Source organism: Solenopsis invicta, chromosome 6 (genome assembly GCF_016802725.1).
Source record: "Solenopsis invicta isolate M01_SB chromosome 6, UNIL_Sinv_3.0, whole genome shotgun sequence".
In the NCBI taxonomy this organism is placed as follows: Eukaryota; Metazoa; Arthropoda; class Insecta; order Hymenoptera; family Formicidae; genus Solenopsis; species Solenopsis invicta.
Window position 1 is genome coordinate 15,689,235 of NC_052669.1, and position 12,460 is coordinate 15,701,694.

The window sequence follows — 12,460 nt, forward strand, 5'->3', positions numbered from 1 at the left end:
ACATGTCCAAACTTAAAGCAATTGTAGCATTGTATAACTGGTTCCACATATGGTCTAACTCTTAGACCTATATGTAGCTTATCAAATATCATGATTCTTTCTTTGATTTTGTTACCTTTCATCGTCACTAGGAAATTGTTTGTATATTGCATCATAAACTTCTTGCTTTCTTGGTCCCATGTTCTCCTCCTCATCTTTTCAATCTTGAAGATATCTGCTTTATCTATGATGTTCTCCCATAGCTCTGGTATGTCGTACGGCCAGTCCGTAATTACGCCTCTGCTAAACGATGTTGAAAAATCTATAAAACCTTGAAGCCAGTTATCCTTCTGTAAATCGATTTTATCCAAACAGGCATTTGCTTCAACTGCATTATTAAAGGTTAATACCGCTATATTAAATTTAACCATGTCAATACTAACTGGACGAACTGGACTGAATTCTGATTGCACCATAATGAGATTTTTACGCTGTTCTTACCTCTATTCAGTGTACAATGTTCTTGTGCTACTTTACATTTAATTTTACATTTAATTTTACAATCATTTTTGATGGATTTATCAAATCTACTATTAATCTCTCTGATAAGGTTATCGTATGTAACTTTATCTACATCTTTAAACATTTTAAGTTCTCCCTTCACTACAATATATTTATCCTGTATTATGTTATCGTTTATATTAACTCTTACTGTATTGTTCGACGTCCCGCCCTGACTAGATTTATCGTTTTTTGTGTTTGCTGTACTGTCTTTCGTTTGACCTAAGTCCCCCGAACTTTCTTTTTCCACAGACTTGTTTACCTCTCGCTGCCTTACCCCCCCTTCGCACGTGTTGGTTCTGCTTTGAATACCGCTATCTCTAACCGTTATAGGTATACCTATTATTTCATTAACATTCTCTAAATCTATATCTAAATCTACTGTCTCTATCTCTAGATCTCTTTCTTCCGAACGTTTACTCATCTTTTCATCTTCTTTACTTTCCTTCATTTCTATTGCTAGATCCTCTGATCGCGCCTCCTTGTCGCTCCCACACGGATCCTGTACTGATGTTCTTCTTCCTCTCTTCCCTCCACCTGTATTCCCCTTATCTTCTTCCCTTTCATAAGGGCTGAATCTGCTCCCCCGTCCGGCCGGGGGAACATTCTCCATTATGTTCTTGTACTTTTTATAATGATTCTCTCCTTTTTAGGCAACTCTACTCTAACCTCCCCCTCGTCGCCTTCGCACAACCGCGTTTTGCCGTAAACTTAGGTTACGTATCACAGAGCGATCGCAACACGTCCGTTCGGTTCAGCGATCCGAACGGCACTCCTGAAGCAGTCGACTGGATGTTATTGGTTATGTTGTTAATAAGAGTGTCGAACGATTGGTTAAAGCCATAAGTAAAACGCGGCAATTTAAAATAAAAATATTGGTTAATACAATTTACATCAATACAATTTATTAGAAAAATGTTGCAAATGCATGTTTATCAATATTTGTTAAAAATTGTATGATAGTGACTTTATCAAGATAATTATTATTCATTCTAAATATTCAAGAAATAATTTTATCAAAATCAATTTTTTCTAAACATTTTTTTTTATTTTTTATTTTTGAATATTTGCGAAAACTGTGAAAATATTTCTCGAAATAAAATATTTGGTTGCCCTAAAAAGGACAAATTATCCGTTGCTGCAAGGAGATTTCAAGAATTATATCCTTGAAGTTTTTTTTATAATAAATATTCTAAATAATTATCTTGATAAAGTCACTTACAATTTTTAACAAGTAATAATAAACATGCATTTGCCACATTTTACAATAAATTGCATCGATGTAAATCGTATTAATCAATATTTTCATTTTGAATTACCGCGTTTTGACTTATGGCTTTAACCAATCGTTCGACACTCTTATAACGACATAACCAATAACATTCAGTCGACTGCTTCATATCGTCAAGTGAACACGTGTTGTGTGATTGTAACGTAAATATGTGTTTCTTCGAGTACTTTTAACGCATCAAATGATTGTAGTGTTTACAGTAGTGATTAATAGTAATTAATAAAGTCGATCGATCGGTTCGTCGCGTAGTTCCGCGTTTATCAATCAAATACAGAGTAAATAGTGTAAATGTGGTGAGACAACTTCGAGGGATAGATCTGGATAAAGGACAAATTTAAATTGAACTGTCGCATCGTGGAAACAATAAGCTGATCGCCGTGTGCGTAAGTAAACGTGCTAAAACTTGTTCAAAGCCCCCCCCCCCGTCTTTCTCTCTCTCTCTTCTTTCTATCCTTTTTGTGCGTTTTAAAAGTGCTACTTTCAACTTGCAAGTGCACATTTAAGTAATCTAATTTGCATTAATTTTTATTATTCGCGAGCGTACATTTATTATGATAATGTAAACTTACTTGAAGATTTCACGGTTATCCCGATATTTGACGGCCGGATGACAGATCGAAATTTGACAAGTTAAATGTAGCATAATTAAAGTGAGAGAGAGAGAGAGAGAGAGAGAGAGAGAGAGAGAGAGAGAGAGAAAGAGAGAAAGTTTAAATAGGAATGTGCTGTCCATGTACTTTTGTCAGTCATTTGAGCGCAGGAGGTGCCCTACGGAAACATCCACGTGTAACAGTGAGTCGCGCCGCCCCTGTCTACCACTTGTACCTGACCCGTCATACGCTAACTAATTCTTATTGTAACTTGAAAACTAAGCTCCGGACAAATTTTTGCAAAAGGAAAAATCGTCTCAGAATTCGATTACGAATATGCCAGCTTCGGGACCAATAGGTTATTTTGAATCACCCTGTATATATATATATATACATATATATATATATATATATATATATATATATATACAGGGTGCGAGAAAAGTTCCGGGACGGCAAAATATCTCGAAAATTAAGCATTTTAGGAAAAAGTGTTTCAGACAAAAGTTGTAGGGTTTAAAAAGATCTATTTACTGATTTTATCAGTTTGACCTTGGATGGCGTCGCCAAGGTCAGATCGAAATTAGATTAACTTTTTTAAATGGAACACCTAACTTTTTATTGCATATTCTTGTAGCTTATCTCGAGACCTTTCCAAAACATTACAAGAAAGTTTATTTTCGTTGAGTACTTTCCGAGTTGTGAGGCTTGAAAGCTACAGTGTACTGTAGTGTGGGTCCAGCCACTCTTGCCTTAACTGGCCGGACACACGCCACACTTGCCTTAACTGGCCGGACACATGCCACACTTGCCTTAACTGGCCGGACCCACACGCCACTCTTGCCTTAACTGGCTGGACCCACACTACAGTACACTGTAGCTTTCAAGCCTCACAACTCGGAAAGTACTCAACGAAAATAAACTTTCTTGTAATGTTTTGGAAAGGTCTCGAGATAAGCTACAAGAATATGCAATAAAAAGTTAGGTGTTCTATTTAAAAAAGTTAATGTAATTTCGATCTGACCGTGGCGACGCCATCCAAGGTTAAACTGATAAGATCAGTAAATAGATCTTTTTAAACCCTATAACTTTTGTCTGAAACACTTTTTCCTAAAATGCTTAGTTTTCGAGATATTTCGCCGTCCCGGAACTTTTCTCGCACCCTGTATATATATATATTGTGACGTGGCAGTTTTATCTGCCTCGCCACTTTATTCTCCGCCTAAGCGTAGCGCGAGGAGGCGCGTACGACCGGGCCGGGCACTCAGCGAGAGAGCGGAATCTCCGGCGGGACTGCGGAGCGTATTATATTATTTATTCATTCGCGGCTTATTTCATGTAACCGCGGGCACCTCGACAAACGTCGCCTAAGGACCAGCAGCGGCGAGGGAGACGGACCGCGACAGGAAAAGGAGAGAGCGATCGTCCAGGGCCGGCGCACGGGAAGCCGCCGACGGAGAGGAGGACGAGACAAGACGTGGCGACAGATAAGCGTCACGCAAAGGGGGCTCGCGAGTGGCACCGCTGATGGACAGGCTGGGGCGGACGAACGGCTAGGACGAGGGCCGTCGAATGCCGGCTGTCCATCGAGGAGGGTAGCGGCGACGAGTCGTCGCTGGGAAAATTCTGCTGCTGTCGTTCGCGGACGACGAGAACGACGAGGATGTCGGACGCCGACGGGGACCGCACGACACCTGCAGAGACCCGACATTGCGCTGCCGTGACGTCACGGCTAGATAAGGGAGGCCGCTGATAGGCCGCGCCGCTAGGCGCAAGGATATCGCGCACCCTGTGGGAGGGGTAGCGCTCATCGATTGCGCATCGAGCGCGATCCTCTCGGCTTTTGCGTGCAACTCGGCGATCCCTGCGGTGCGAAGCGTGAGCGAGCGTGCGAGATATCGGCTGGAGATATCGGGAGCGGCTATCGTAGAGTGTGCCAGGCCCGGACAAGCCCCGCGGATCGAGGAGCGAAGGAAGAACCGAGCTGAAGTCGAGGTGACCCGTCTAACCGCTGTGTAAAGCCACGAGCTGTCGGTGTCGACCGGCTCGCGTTCTGAGGTGGACCCATTAGGTTAGTGTGCGAGTGCGTCCGCCGCGTGGCGATTGAACGCACCTTGCTTCTTAGTGTTTGGCTGGCTCTCCACCTCAAGCCCGAGACCTCGTCGAGGCACCCAGCTGTCGGCTGCCGCGTGTGTTTGAGCCGTCCCGCCGTAGAAGCTCGCGAACGACCGGCTTCCCGGGAAGCCGCAAAGCCCTCGCGCACGTGCGTGAGTCGTGTTACGGCCGTGCAGCAATGCCAGAAATCCCCTCCACCTTTCTCCGCACAATATTAACCTTACCTTGCCACAACTTCACTTTAGTCCCTAGTCCAGTAACGGCGTAAATTATATATTGAAGGGAGCATTGTATATTCAATAATAAATTTTTAATTCATAATTTAAAAGTATGTATTTTTATTCAATAAGAAGAACTAATGTAATTTTTTATATCCATTGTTTTATTATTGGTAAATATTCATATAAAATAAATGTTTCTTTCTTTTATAAAATATAAATATATATATATTTATTTTATGTTCAGTAGTATTAGAACATTTCATCTTATATGTATTAATCACAATTATTTTAGTAATCACTTAATCAGTCGTAATTTTTTATGATTACTAATGTTTAACTTAATATTGATATAATATCACATTAATACTATTATTATAATTATCATAATAATATTGAACCATCACATTTCGCTTTACAGATTTAATGCTATATCACATCAATACTTAAATAAAATTGCACATTAATACTGAAATGTTGTAATTGCACTCGTCAACTTCCATGAACGTAAGAACGGAATAAGAATGTAATCAACGTGAACAATAGTAAAAAATGTAAACTTGAAAACTGATGCTACTAGCATAACAAATTGAATTTGCATTATAAAACTAATTGTAAGCTTTCCTTAATTATTCAATTAAGAAGAGCTTACTCAATAATTATTACGAACTTCGGAAGTTCGGCTGTATTGCATACGAGATATTATCTTTTAAATTATAGTTTCAAAAATTACGAAATGATTATGTGAGAGAAGTACTTGATGTACTGTCATTGAGCGAAGTATTTGTCTTATATATATCCGATGACAATGTATCGACCATGTCATCCACAATTTCAAAATCAAAACAAGAGGAAGTTCGGAAATATCGAGATGCATGAGTAATTCCAATTAATGATTCAGTTGATAAACGATTTCGTTTGCTTGTTTTATTTAAATTTACAAAAGAAAACAACCTTTCTACTGCGGCACTGCTATGAGATAGTACGTTAATAAAATGTACTAGTTTCATTAATAATGGAAAAAGCGGTGTAACATCATCTGCTGTCTTAAAAGTCCACATTATTTTCCAGAAATTTTCATAATCTGTTATTTTTTCATAAGTCTGCATATTATTAGCAATTTCAGCTTGAAGTATACGCCATTCTTTTTGTAAATCAGATAGTTGCGTATTACTAATTACATGACTAAATTGTTTGGCTAATGGAATGATTGAATTTGAAGAATAAATAATATTCTTTGGAATTAAAGTACGCATTTCCTGTAAATCAACTCTGTCAAACGAAAATCTTAGGAAAACTTGATCTAGACTTTCTATTAAAAAATCCACACATCTTAATTTAAATTTTTCAATTTCAGCGAGTGGTATATCTGAATGTTTTTCGATATAATTTTCAATTTCTATACCCAAATCTAAATTTTGTAAGGGAACAAAATTGTGTGGATTTTTATACTGAACAGTTTGGAGCGAATTACATTGCTTAATATAATTTTTATCAATAAATATTTCCATGATACATCTACACAGATTTGCAATGTTCCCATACAGCTCATGAATTTTTGGCCTTTCAGATTGCATTTCTTTGTTTAAATCAGTAAAATAAGGTAAGATCATTTTCAAAAATAATAAGAACAAATAATTAAAAACATTATTCATTTGTTTGTAAATTAGTTGAGCTTGATCATTTTTTGAGGAATTAATTTCGTTTATGAAAAATAGTTTTAATGCTGGCCACTGTTCCACCACTCGATTTACTACCGAAATTAACGATAACCACCGTGTTTGACATGGATACAATAATTTGTGTGGCTTTAAATTACAAAATTCCTGAAACTCTTTATGTTCCGAAATTTTCTTACTACTGAATTTAAAATAATTATGTAACTGACGTACAAGTAACTCTACTTCTTCAGGAATTTTCTTACATGCGTAAGAAACACACAACGCAAAAGAATGGCATGAACATTTTAAAACGAAAAGATTAGGAATTTTGTTTTTAAATAATTGAACAACAGAATTATGTCGTCCCATCATTACATTTGCGCCATCTGATGCAAAACCTATCATATTTTTCTCATATGGAATATTATATTTTGCAAAAAAATCTACTATCTCATTAAACATGACTTTTGCTGATGTATCTGATATAGGTAATAAATGTAAAAACTTATCTACAGTTTTATTATCTTCTTCGTGAATGCGTACAACAAGTGCCAGATGTTTTATTGTTCCTGTATCGGTAGATTCATCGATCATTAGAGAGAACTGAGAATTTCGTAGTTCTTCGACAAGAGAATTAAAAGAACAAGTGCCTAAAACGTTCTTTATAATCGCGCTGCATTTTGTTCTACCTATTTTAATTGCGTTCACTACATTTATATCATTTCCCACTGCTCGTATTAAATGTGGGAGATGTTCAATAGCTGAAAATGGTAAATTGTGTTCAACAATATAAGCTACAAGACGCAATTCCGCTTTTTTCACAGCTCTTGTAAAGTCTGTGACAGATTCGACAGAAACATTTTCTTTTTCAATTCTCTCTAAATTATCTTTATGCTTCGACGTCATTGAATGTCGCTTAGCATCTTTTATAGAGGCAACAAAGCTTTGTTTGCATCTTTTACAATTATATTTATACTCGCTATCTGGGTTCTTATCAATCCATGGAAACTGAATAGCCCATTCTTGTCGATATTTTTGTCGACAATTTTTCCTGTTTCTAACACTCCAATCAGAACAATTTTCCTTTTCTTCACTGCTACTAGTGCTACTTCTTTCCATTTCAAGCAGAAAATTTTCTAAATAAAGATACATTTATTTATAAGAAATTTTATTTAACCTTTAACCACCTACCATACGTCTCTCAGGCCGGTATTCATAGTCCGTTCTTATATTTAAGATCGTCTTAAGTACCACCTTAAAATGCTATCAACCAATCAGAGAGTCATATCAGCATCTTAAAACATTACTTAAGATGATCTTCAAATAAGAATCGACTATGAATACCGGCCTCAGATTAAGTTTCCACCGAGAGATTCGAATCGGGTCAGAGTCGAGTTGGAGTGAGAATTCAAACACTACAACCCGACTCTGACCCGATTCGAACTCCTCGATGGAAACTTAGTCTCAGACGCATGATGATAGTACGGTGACAGTTTTTTTACTTACCAGAGACAAACGCGTACACCTCCAACTTCGATGAGCGCGGGGAAAAGATACAAGAACGAACAATTAAGCTTACACGAAATTCGTGCGCCGAAATATTAATGACTTTAAATTCGTCAGGATCTGTCAGATGTATCGTAGATGGTTAAGGGTTAAATAAAAATACTGATAATTATTATAAAAATAATATTTATCGTTTACATTATATATGTACAATATGTATGTGTGTGCGCGCGCGCGTGAACGTGTGTATTTCTCTTTTAAGTATTTTTATACTAACCAATGCTTTGACTCCACTGAATAACTTCGATTAAATAAATTTATATATTTCGCTTGTTGTTTTGCGTTTTTGACGGGGCCTGGCTTTAACCTTTGAACATAACTGCAAGCTAACTATCTATATATGCGCAAAGGAGATACGCATTTGTCTCCGCATAATCTCCGCGTCACCGCATCACTCCGCAAATCACCCTAAAACGCGGAGATCTCCGCGTTTCTGGCATCGCTGCGGCCGTGATCATACGGCCGCCTGAGATATCGGTGAATTGGCGTGTCGCGCTTGTTCTGTTAATTTTGTAATGCGGTTCAGGCGACTGCGTGTCGCCGGCGCGACTTTTTTTGCGGAGCGTACTTTGTCTCGGAATTGCTGGATTCGCCTTAGCGAAGGCTCGGTGTTCGCGTACTTGCCGCGCCGTCCAGAGCGCGCGTGATTAGCTGCCGTGCGTCGCGCGGAGCCAGTCGTCGTGATCGGCGCGTGTGGCGTAATTACGGTGTGAGCTGAGATAATTCCCGCGTCCGGCTTATTAATTCCTGTTGCCAGCTTTGTCTTTCCGTCTTACGTTAACCGCTATTAGTTTTCTTTTCTTGTTCTATTGTACGCCGTCTCTATTATGCACTGCAATATATGTGATCTCTATCTGTTATATCGGCCTGATTTTACTTAATTCCTCGTCTACCCGTTGCCTCCCGTAAGAGAGCCGCTTCGTCCCTGTCTCCGTTTCCCCGGCCCTCTACCGGTTAGAGGAGCTAGCTGGCCGCGTGCGAGCGAGGATTTCGCGTTTCGGCATGACGCATTCTCGCGTGTTGTGAATCCGTGTTTAGAGTGGAAAAGTGAACCCGGAGACGCGACCGGTATCATCGCGTCTGGCGCCCAATCTCGCGATTTGGTGCGAGCGTTTGGTGTTTCTTAGTTCGTTCGTCGCTTCCGCGCGTGTTTCGCGAGTTATTCCGTTGTTTGATCGCGTATTTTGCCGTTGCTCTCCGGCGTCAGGAAAATACGTGACAATAATATACACACACACACACACACACACACACACACACACACACACACACACGCGCGCACGCGCACGCGCACGCACACGCACACGCACGCACGCACACACACACACACACACACACACACACACACACACACACACACACACACACACACACACACATATATATATTAGGGTGATCCTTATTCTGGATATTTTCGAATTTTTATGCTCCCAGGAGTTTAAACGCTTCCAAATTAATAAAAAAAAATTCCCTAAAAATTTGAGTTTTTAATATTAACTCTAAGATGGTTTGCATGACCGCCTAAGTTTCTTATGGAAATAACATGTTAAAAACTTCTTTTATTCTTCAAAATTTTATATGTCTTTTACGAATGGTCCTAAAATTATGAGAATTAAATATTTTTGTAGAGAATTTAACGTTCTACAAAAAAGGTCTTATGATTTTTCGATAAGTCTACTAGTTCAAAAGTTATTCGAGGTCAAAGTTTAATTAAAATAAAATCATTAATGTTTTCAAGTATATTTACAAAATAAACAGTTGTACCATAAAATATACTACAATATAATATGCACTACTAAAAAAAAATAGGGAACACTTTTCAGACACCCAAAATTAGGCTATTTTCAAATGACTGTAACGCAGTGAAAATCATCGTAGATAAAAATTAAAAAAAGCATTTTAAAGCTTGAAGATCCAACTTTAACGTTCTATCAGCAGATTTTCAAAATTCTTTTAACTTCCTTGTCTTATGCAGTAAAAAAGCACACCCTGTTTTGTTTCTTAAAATTTTGTATTTTTGACACTTTGCAGCTCGACCAACAAATTTTTTTCGAATAACTCAAGTAAAGCTTCATAAACTACAACATTTTGCCTACAAAATTCTTTTTTTAAATTTTTTTACGATTTTTTTTGACCGAGTAACGCAACTTTGAAGTTAAACCTGCATTTTTTACAAATGATATCCGTACTCCGTGAAAAATCATCGTAGACAAAAAATCAAAAAACCATTTTAAAGCTCGAAGTTTCAGCTTTAACATGTTATCAATGGTTTTCAAAAATTGTTTCAATTTCTTAGTACTATGCTCCAAAAAAGATACACTGTTTTTTCCTTGAAATTACATATCTTTAACAGCCTGTAGCTCAATAAAAAATTTTTTCTCGACAAATCCAATGCAAGTGCCATAAAGTATGACATTTTTTCTAGAAAATGTTCTTTTTTTAATTTTTTCTATGATTTTTTTGACCGAGTTACAAGACTTCGAAGAAACACATTTTTTACAGTACCTTTTTTTGAAAAATGACGTCTACCGCCGACATTAGCATTACCCAATGTGCACCACGTGGAGGTTGCCGGTCGGATTTTTGCACATCGTGTGTGCGTGCGTGCGCGCATGCGTGTGCGTGTGTGTGTGCGTGTGTGTATCACTGCAGAGATAAGGACCCCACAGTTTGTCACTTCTGCGGTATTTAATGACTCCAAACTCTCTCTGCTGTGTGTGTGTGTATGCGCGCGCGCGCATGAGTGTTCAATAGTGTGTATTTCCTCCTATCTGATCAATTACTGCTTGCAAGGATTCTCGCATATTTATACATCTTGCAATACGATCTTGCGGAATGTTGTGCCAAATTTTCATTAAAATTTCTCTCAATTCTTCTAAATTTTGCGGCTTTTCTTCACGATGCCTTAATTGTCGTTCCATTTTATCCCAAATGTGCTTGATTGGATTTAAGTCCGGGCTATTGGCGAAATGATTTAACAGTCTAGTTGCGTGTCGTTCAAAAAAACGTCGCATTATATTCGCCGTATGAGGTTGAGCGTTGTCCTGCATGAAAATAAAGTTCCGACAGGTTCAATTTAATTGCAAAACGTGTGATCGTAGAATACCGTTGATATAACGAACACCCGTCATTGCCGGAGGTGGCAGGATCACTAGATCACTTTGTCTTGTAAGTGCTATACACCCCTCCCCCCCATCATGGAACTGCTGTTGTAAGATCGTATTGGCATAACGTAACGTCGATCATAGCGTTTATTTCGTCGACACCAAGAACGACGATTAAGGCGTCGCAAAGAACAGCCGCAAAGTTTAGAAGAATTGGGAGAAATTTTAACGAAAATTTGGCACAACATTCCGCAAGATTGCAAGATATATAAATATGTGAGAACGCTTGCAAGCAGTAATTAATCAGAGAGGAGGAAATATACACTATTGAACACTCATGCGTGTGCGCGCATACACAGACACACACACACACACACACACACACACACGCGCGCGCGCACGAACGCACACACACCCACGCACAATATGCAAAAATCCGACCGGCAACCTCCACGTGATACACATTGGGTAATGCTAATGTCGGCGGTAGACGTCATTTTTCAGAAAAAGGTACTGTAAAAAATGTGTTTCTTCGAAGTCTTGTAACTCGGTCAAAAAAAATCGTAGAAAAAATTAAAAAAAAAACATTTTCTAGAAAAAATGTCATACTTTATGGCACTTGCATTGGATTTGTCGAGAAAAAAATTTTTTATTGAGCTACAGGCTGTTAAAAATACGTAATTTCAAGGAAAAAACAGTGTATCTTTTTTGGAGCATAGTACTAAGAAATTGAAACAATTTTTGAAAACCATTGATAACATGTTAAAGCTGAAACTTCGAGCTTTAAAATGGTTTTTTGATTTTTTGTCTACGATGATTTTTCACGGAGTACGGATATCATTTGTAAAAAATGCAGGTTTAGCTTCAAAGTTGCGTTACTCGGTCAAAAAAAATCGTAAAAAAAATTTAAAAAAAGAATTTTGTAGGCAAAATGTTGTAGTTTATGAAGCTTTACTTGAGTTATTCGAAAAAAATTTGTTGGTCGAGCTGCAAAGTGTCAAAAATACAAAATTTTAAGAAACAAAACAGGGTGTGCTTTTTTACTGCATAAGACAAGGAAGTTAAAAGAATTTTGAAAATCTGCTGATAGAACGTTAAAGTTGGATCTTCAAGCTTTAAAATGCTTTTTTTAATTTTTATCTACGATGATTTTCACCGCGTTACAGTCATTTGAAAATAGCCTAATTTTGGGTGTCTGAAAAGTGTTCCCTATTTTTTTTTAGTAGTGCATATTATATTGTAGTATATTTTATGGTACAACTGTTTATTTTGTAAATATACTTGAAAACATTAATGATTTTATTTTAATTGAACTTTGACCTCGAATAACTTTTGAACTAGTAGACTTACCGAAAAATCATAAGACCTTTTTTGT